We start from the raw sequence: 9,348 nt of genomic DNA, 5'->3' as shown, positions 1-9,348 counted from the left end.
ATAAAAAGGGTTTCATAGACATGGTCAAATGGCTGCTTGCCTGTTTTACCAAAGTCTTTGAGGTCTTCAAATATCTCTGGTCCAACTCCAAGCATTTTGTCTATTTTGTCAACTATCCTTGAAAGCAACCATAATAAGCAACACAACAAGGCAGGAAATAAAAGTGCTCTAAAAATAGTAATTGGACTTTTCTAGGACATCTCTGGTTATATGAAAATTAACCAGAGTGGTTTCAATGGAATTTGGTCAGTGGATATTTCTAAACATTTTGATATGATGGAATAAAGGGGTTTATGGATTTGTAAGAAGTGTACAGAAATATATTTTTGAAAATGAGAAAAGGCACCCATTTAACAAACCATGATTTTAGAAGCATCTAGGAGTTGGGTTCACTAGATATGGAGTTCAAATGAATTTTCTATGAATTTGCAAAGTTGACTAATATGAAGAAATGGCTCATTATATTGTGTGGCAAAGAAAGTATTAATAAAAATGTTCATGACCTAAGTTATGAACTTAGAAGCATCTAGAAATTTGAATCATGGCATTTGGATCAAAAATGGGCTATCTGTGATTTTCTAAAGTTTATCACAGAATCGAGAAAATTGGGATTTACTAAATAAGTGTGAAGGAAACTTCTCTAGAAAAATGTGCAAGATCCTCTATGCGGTAGGGAATGATTTATAGAGTCACTACAAATTTGGATAACATTTGAATTATTTGTGGATTTTACAAGTTTATAGAAAAAAAGAAAAGGGAAAGGGTTTTACCCGTATCCTGCGCACAGGGCGGGAGATAGGCATTGGGCCGGCCCAGCGGCTCAGCTGCGCAGGTGGCAGGGCAAAGTCGAAGGAGCCCCGAACGGAGTACGCCTTCGCTGCGCGGGAAGCGGGTTTACTCCCGGTCCGTCTCCACTTAAACAGGTGGGGCCCGCCCACCGGGGCGCTGACGAGCGGGGCCTGGTGCCCAGGCCGTCTCCTACCTCCCGCTCGAACAGACCAGAGGCAGGGGAGGCGAGGCCGAGCGGGCGTCGGCGCTCTCCCGGGCGGCACGGGCCACCTTCGGCGGTGCCCGGCACACCGGTGGACTCAGTGTGTTGCGGCGCACCCGCCCATGTGTTGCACGCCCACGGGGGAGCCCGGGAAGAGGAGGGCTTCGAGTGCGGCGGACCGGGATGACGGCGGGGTTCGGCAAGGCGAGGAAGGCACGAGGAGGAGGGTATGGAGCACAGGGGGAGTTGGCGGTGGTGATGAGAGGGTGCGGGTGTGTTCATGGGGACAAGAGAGGGGTCGAGGCCCATGAATTTAAGCAGCGGCCGGCGGCACTGCTCCGGCCATGGACGAGGTTGGAGGGCGCGAGGAGGGGAGTGGGTTGGTACAGGGGGTGCACGGGAAGGAGAGAGAGCCAAAGGAGTAGAGATAGGGCTCGGGGGTGGCCTTATGTAGCCGAATAGTGGCTCACCGTGGACGTGGTGCACGGGTGGCCGCGACAACGGCTCGGGCGGCCAGGAGGGAGGGAGTGGGGTTGTCTACGGAGTTCATGGGGGTGGAGTAGGGCGCCAGGAAGAGAGAGAGAGGGAGCGGGGGAGCTCCTGGTGGAACCACGAGCTCGCACGCGCATTGGCGGGCTCGGGCAGCTCTGGGCACACGCGGCACAGGCAAGACAGAGGGGGAAAGGAGGGGGCCAGCGTGGTGGCATGTTGCGGACGTCGAGGCACGTCGACTGGCATGAGGGGGAGGCTCGAGGTGGTCGGGGGACGCGGCGTCAATGGTCGGGAGCATGCTGATGTGCTCCAGAGCGTGCAAATGGCCGGCATCCGTGGCTTTTCCACGCGCACTCGCGTGTCCACTTGTGTCTAGTGGTTGCAGGAAGAATAAACAAGGGGGGAGGAGGCCTTGGATGCTCTGGGACCTGGCAGGAGTGAGAGAGAGGTGAGGAAAGGGGAGAAATGCAGCTGTCCAGAGAGGGAAAAAGAGCTTTTCACCCCCATAATCATGGCTCCTCGGGCAGGGAAAGATGCAGGGGTTAGAGGAGGACCAGATGATGTTGTGGAAGAAAGCTTAGCTCATGGAGATTAGTGGAAATGGCCACAACATGCATTTTAAATTTCTGCCAGAAGGTGTTTGATGGTGGTTTGGGAAAGAAGATGAACTCCTCTTGTCATGAGTCTTGACAGGGTCAAATGGTATGAGAAAATAAGAGGTTACACCAATATTGAGTCCATTTGGGCAAAGTTGGCAATGCAACTTTTGTAAACCCTAGAAATCAACAGAAATGGACTTCCCAAGATTTAGTCATGCAAATCTATTCTCCTTGATGCACCAATTGGTGTAGTGTCATAATTTGAGGTTCTGAACATGTCCACAAAAGTTGAGATCAAAAGGAGAAAGTTTCAATGTAGAGTTGTTCAAATTTGGTTCTAGACAGGAAGGGTTTTGGGGCACTTTTGATCAAGTTAACTTGTTCTCCAACTTGTTCTACTTGGTCCAGATGATTTACTAGACCATTTTAGCATGTGGACCAAGCTTGAGAGTATTTAGGCAAGTTTGCTAATGCAAAGTTGTTCAAACTTGGAAAAGGGCAGAAATGGTTTTGAGAGGGTTTCAGGGGGTTATACTATTCTGCATGACATGAGACTTGGCAAGATCATCAAATATGTCATCTGTGACATGGTATAATTTTCTTGGAATTTTTAGAGAATATTTCCTTTTTAAATATTTCAAAAGCTTGAAATATCCAGGAAGGGTTTTTGAGGGATTTGACAAATATTTTGAACATGACCATGTGTTGAAACTATTATATATGGAAAATATATGTCCACTGAGTTTCCCTAAATTTTCACAAATATTTCTAAAGCGTAAAAATAATTTTAACCTATTAAAGACCATTTCTGGCCTAAATAAAAATCCTTTAAATAAAATAGAAAAATAACTTTTAAAATTATATTTTTGTGGTTTATGGGAGCCCTATACCTAATATGAGTCAAAAGTATTCTTCGAAAGATTTTTAATACCCCAAATCAAGTACTTGCAGTGCAACCTCAATCCAGGGAGTTTTTGGAAAACTAAATTTAGAAAATAATTTTTGGCCAAATTATTTTTGTAAGAAAATTCTATACTATACTATACACATGGCATGATCATTGGTTCAAGAGTTTGGAGGAAGGAGATGAAGTATAGGAGTTGGAGGATTTATTTGATTTTTAGAGCACTTGCAAACAACAGACAAAATCCAATCAGTGCAAAGTCCAAAACACTCAAAAGTTTTTGTCAAACCACATTTTATCATTATTTATCATCTAAAGTGTTGTGCCTCAAAAATCAGGGTGTGACAGACCTACCCCCCTTACAAGAATCTCGTCCCCGAGATTCCCAAACTAGGCACGGAAAGGAGTATGGAAACTTGGAGTTGGGGTAGTCTTCACGTCCTCATACTGCTTCTGCTTCCGAGTGGTGCTCCTTTGAGGTACTTGATGATGTGGCTTCGTGTATGACGTTGGGCTTGATCCAGGTTGCTAATGGGTTTCTTGCGGTAGGTCAGACTGGGCAGGGGGTCGAGGGCCCGTTGATCGATGTCCTTGTTAGAGGTTGGGCTAGCTAGGAAGTTTAGAACACTTCCGGAGTTGTGACGCATGGAAGACGCTGTGCACGGTGTGTGACTCAGGTGGTACCTCTATCTGGTAGCCATCTACTCTCGTCTTGCAGTGATCTTGGAGAGGACGATAAATCTTGATGTGAGCTTCCCTTTGACATGGAAATGCTTGGTTCCTTGAGAGGAGTGGCTTGCAGATACACCTGGTCTTTGACGTGGAAGTTTACTTTTTCATGATGGTGGTTGGTATAGTTCTTCCTCCTTGACGTGGTGGTCTCCATATGTTCCCTAACCAGCTGAACAATTCTTCCTCCGTCTTCAGGTGGACATGCATGTCCTCGAATAAAGATGACAACTAACTTGCCCAAGTACTCCATGAAGTATATGGGGTATGTAAAGTGGGCTGAGGCATTAGTGGTGGTCACGGTTGCGTATTGGTCAAGGTCTTATTGATCTAGAGCCGAAGCCCAAGGTCAGGACCCGCCCATGTTGTGGCTTGGTAGGGCGTAAGGGTTTCAAGGATTCTAGTTTGCGAGTGAACGTTCATCAATCCATCCTTGAGCACAATTTCTGAGATGCCAATTGTTCTATCTAGTGCTCTAAACAAATCACCTTATACCGCCGAAAGCATCATCTCATATAGGTAAACTCCAATTGCCACTCATGTTATTCATGTCCTCCTGACCCTCGAGAGGAGGTAGCAAAAATCATACACGTCAACTATCCCCAAACTCATGTGTATGGCTATCCCTATGCAAAAATCCATGAGCAGAATATACAAGCTTCCAAGCTTGAATCAATCATGACAATCCAAGTGCTCAGCCTATCCTTCCAAGGTCCAAGATAGTGCATCTCTACCCTAAGGAAACACGTCATATGCCACTCCAAGATCTTGTTTCCTTCCTATGAGTCAACCCCAACAGCCCATTAAGTTCCATCAATCACTACACAATCCATTAATTCTACCAATCCAAAGTTGATGGTGTTCCACGTGATCTCCTAAAGTCCATATAATCCCCAAATACTCGAAAGGGCTATCTCTGCTTATAGTAAGTCCACCAATTTCCATCTATCATTGTCAAGTAAACTGCAAGTTCAGGCTTCTATAGATCCTTAAATACACTCCGATAATTTAATCCATTCTCCTAGTTTGTCGTCCACCAAGAAACATGGTATCATGATCGAGATCATCAATCTAAATCCAATTTACTCTGAATCATGTAGACTTACTCACCAACTATACTACACTAGGATCACCTTTTTAAATCCAAATCTCATGCCCAACGAGAATTTCTATATGTCTCCCCCAATTCATCACCGTATTGCCAACTATCTCCCATTAATATCCCCTGACTAATTCAAATCCTTATACCTCCAAGTATTTCATCATGTGATCATAATTGTCCTACAAAATCCAGTTTACTCGGGGTAAATGAAAGCTATGCTAATCTATAACCATGATCCCACCAAGTTCATCTACCAATATGAAAGCCTCATAATCCATCAAATAGTCTCGGATGATTCCCCGGAGTCATTGATATAAACTCATCAAGTCATTCGTCCTCTATTCCTATATCCTCAAATTGGTCTTCCCTATGGCATCGTCAGTTTTGGTGCTATCTTAGGATGATAATGTGTTTGTTCACTATGTCCACTAGTTCCATAATGAACCCAGTGATGTGTAAGGTTACGGAGGCTTAACTGGTTCTCTTGCAATTTGTAGGTTAAGCACATGGTTAAGGATTCGAGCTGGGGTATCTCGTGGAGTATCTAAGGCTCTAGGGGTGGGTTTCCAGTCTGGAGGATTAAACATAACTCTACGGGGTTGCACTTGGTCCAGGAGGCTATAGCAAAAGTCTTCAGCGCTAGTTGGTTGTCGAAGTAGAATCCTTGGTGTACCTTGTCTTGTCGGTCTTCGGCTGAGGAGAGGGAGATGAGAGGGAAAAGTCGCATAAAGGAGGGGGATCCCTAAAGGGGGTTCTATAGTGCAAGTGCAAACAACAAATGCCGAAAGGGCCAAAAAATAACAACAAAATAAGGCAGGTGATATTGTCGCCTACTTGTTGCCTAGGGAAAAAAGAGCGACTGATATCAAAACACAAACAAATAAAACAAGCAACATAGAATCATGGTTCTATTCGGACCACCATATGGACTCGACTGCGCATAGGGGGTACACGACTCATTCTACCCTAGGGGTTCTCGGATTCAGTGGCCGTGCTTTGCTTCGTGCCTCATGCAGTCTTCTGAGTTTTCCTCAGGTGTCACTATGTCTCCTGTAATTGTTTGATGGAACGATCCAGGTTGAGCCTGAAGAGTCTTAAGCAACTTCTCGCCCATTGAAGTGATGGGGTGACGGTGGCTCCTCGTAGCTGGCATTGACTTGGTCTCCTCTTGTCTTCTTAATCATGACGATCCCTCTTGATTTCTAAGGCGTTGATTGTACCAAGTAGGCAATCCTTTATGTAATGACACTAACAAGGCATAGTAGAGGTCCAATCTGTCGGGCACATTGTTGAAAATATCGTCACCGAGAGCGGGGGATGAAGAGAACTGTTCGCCTGCTCACTATAGTGAGGCGGACCAAATGGCGAGGTTCTCATCCACCGGTGGTTGCCGATACAACAACGGTAGTGACAGGGTTACTCTATTAGCGATGTACATCATGATCTTGCATATCCTATGCACTGGTCATCGTAGGCCAAGGTTGCATAATCCTGGGGCAACTTCAAAGGTGTCACCATCCTCTGGGTCTTCATGTCCTCATTCCTCGAGGGCATATCTTCTATTGGCATCGTCTTGCTGTGGTGTCGCCAATCTTATGTTCAGAAGAGGTGGGTGAGTGTCTGGCAAGGCGCCCTCCTTCTAGATTATCCACGAGGATTACAAGGAATCCAGTGGTCAGGGGCATAAGGGTTCTAGCGACCATTTAAAATTTTCAAGGGGAAGAGGAAAGTATATCTTAGTTTTTGAAAAACTGAGAAAGGAAGAGAAGAATAGATAGTTTTCAAAAATTAGTAATAGTTTTGAAAATAGTTTTACCCTAACTAACAACCATGCTAACTAAGGCTTCCTACAGTCAGGATGGCTCTGATACCAGCTCTGTGGGGACCCCGACTCATAAGTCGTGATCACCGAATGCACGTGTACAGTGATCCTAGAGATCAATGCACACTGAACACACAGAAGCTGAATAACAAGAGACTTACATCCATACATGCTGGCTTACACAAATTATGACCATTATGGTCAAGTCTTACATTGATAAAGCCTTAAGGGCAGAACATCAAATGAAACATAAGCAGCGGAACTCTTCGTTGATAAGTAGAACCCATGCCATCTGCCTTAACCCTATAGGCATTCTGACTGGGAAACGTCCTAGTTTGCATGTTCGTCTCCAAAGAACTCTTCTTCGAACTCCGGTTCTTCCATGCCTGGCTAATTAAATAACCAGTGGCAAGCCAATGAGTACTTTGAATGTACTCGCAATCATCCCATGTTTTGGTCCAAGATGTAACAATGCATGATATAGGTAAATTTTGAGTGCAATGACATGTTCAACAACTTGTAAGACATGCATCAGGAGAATTAAAGTAACCATGAGGACAGGTTACAGATATCAACATAAATAGAGTGGGCATCAACCCAACTCAATCATGTCAAGTCCCCTTGACTTGACCCAAGTAGTTCTCCCCAATTATCTAAACACACACACTGGTTTGTGAAGCTCTGGACGTAGTTTAAGCAGCACCGCCCAACTGTCCTTGACCGTGGACACGGCTATTCAAATAGTTTTACACTCTGCAGAGGTTGCACACTTTACCCACAAGATCCGGGGAACTTCCGTGTCATCCACGACCGGCGATACCTCAAGTACCCGGGGTAAGCACCCGATCACTATCTTTCCCTAGACGACACTAATAAGGAGTCCACTCGTTGTTCCGTATCCTCACGATGTACATCATATGAGACTCACTAGAGATCGTAACATCTGAGAGGGGACACAACGGTGTATCTGGTGCCCTGTGAAAATAGTCATGGCCGCCCTACCTGGCACGACCCCGTCCCGAGAGAGAGCACCAACTCTCCCCCGTCACTAGTACTGCGGGCTCCAAGCTAGTATCGGCCTAGGTAATCAATAATGCCCTTTCCCATACAAGGGTAGAGTGGTTGCGCATGTAAGGTTGGGACAGTCGACAAATCTTAAATCTAATCCGTTTTCGAAAACAACACACACTTGTCTCGGTACACCACTTCGTCATCAAGTGCTTACCCATCTCCGTCATCTCCCTCGGGCATAAGTGGCACCCGACAGGGTTTTCGAAAAGTCTTTTGAAAATACTTTGTCTCCTTCACCATGCATATTTCCGTCCCTTTTTGTGTAGCATCTACTTTAGCATCTTGTCCACTCCCACCGGCATAACCCTCATAAGAAGGTAGGGTCATGCACAATGCAAGTATCAACAAGGAAGTAACGGTGGCAAACCATCAAGGTGGTTACCACCTCATCATGATTCCGTTGCAACAACAATATGGTGCTATATGACATGCATAAAAAGGGCTTCATAGACATGGTCAAAGGGCTGCTTGCCTGTTTTTACAAAGTCTTCAAGGTCTTCAAATATCTCTGGTCCAACTCCAAGCATTTTGTCTATTTCATCAACTATCCTTCAAAGCAACCATAATAAGCAACACAACAAGGCAGGAAATAAAAGTGCTCTAAAAATAGTAATTTGACTTTTCTAGGACATCTCTGGTTATATGAAAATTAACCAGAGTGGTTTCAATGGAATTTGGTCAGTGGATATTTCTAAACATTTTGATATGATGGAATAAAGGGGTTTATGGATTTGTAAGAAGTGTACAGAAACTTATTTTTGAAAAATGAGCAAAGTCACCCATTTAACAAACCATGATTTTAGAAGCATCTAGGAGTTGGTTTCACTGGATATGGAGTTCAAATGAATTTTCTATGAATTTGCAAAGTTGACTAATATGAAGAAATGGCTCATCATATTGTGTGGCAAAGAAAGTATTAACAAAAATGTTCATGACCTAAGTTATGAACTTGGAAGCATCTAGAAATTTGAATCATGGCATTTGGATCAAAAATGGGCTATTTGTGATTTTCTAAAGTTTATCACAGAATCAAGAAAATTGGGATTTACTAAATAAGTGTGAAGGAAACTTCTCTGGAAAAATGTGCAAGATCCTCTATGAGGTAGGGAACGATTTATAGAGTCACTACAAATTTGGATCATCAAATTTGGATAACATTTGAATTATTTGTGGATTTTACAAGTTTATAGAAAAAAAAGAAAAAGAAAAGGGAAAGGGTTTTACCCTTATCCTGCGCACAGGGCGGGAGATAGGCATTGGGCCGGCCCAGCGGCTCATCTGCGCGGGTGGCAGGGCAACGTCGAAGGCGCCCCGAATGGAGTACGCCTTCGCTGCGCGGGAAGCGGGTTTACTCCCGGTCCGTCTCCACTTAAACAGGCGGGGCCCGCCCACCGGGTCGCTGATGAGCGGGGCCCGGTGCCCAGGCCGTCTCCTACCTCCCGCTCGAACAGAGCAGAGGCAGGGGAGGCGAGGCCGAGCGAGCGTCGACGCTCTCCCGGGCGGCATGGGCCACCTCCGGCGGCGCCCGGCACACGGGCGGACTCAGCACGCTGTGACGCACCCGCCCATGTGCTGCACGCCCACGGGGGAGCCCGGGAAGAGGAGGGCTTTGGGTGCAGCGGACCGGGATGACGGCGG

Source organism: Triticum dicoccoides, chromosome 7B, assembly GCF_002162155.2.
Source record: "Triticum dicoccoides isolate Atlit2015 ecotype Zavitan chromosome 7B, WEW_v2.0, whole genome shotgun sequence".
NCBI classification, from domain to species: Eukaryota; Viridiplantae; Streptophyta; class Magnoliopsida; order Poales; family Poaceae; genus Triticum; species Triticum dicoccoides.
The sequence above is the reverse complement of the archived record's forward strand: the minus strand, read 5'-3'. Positions refer to the sequence as shown.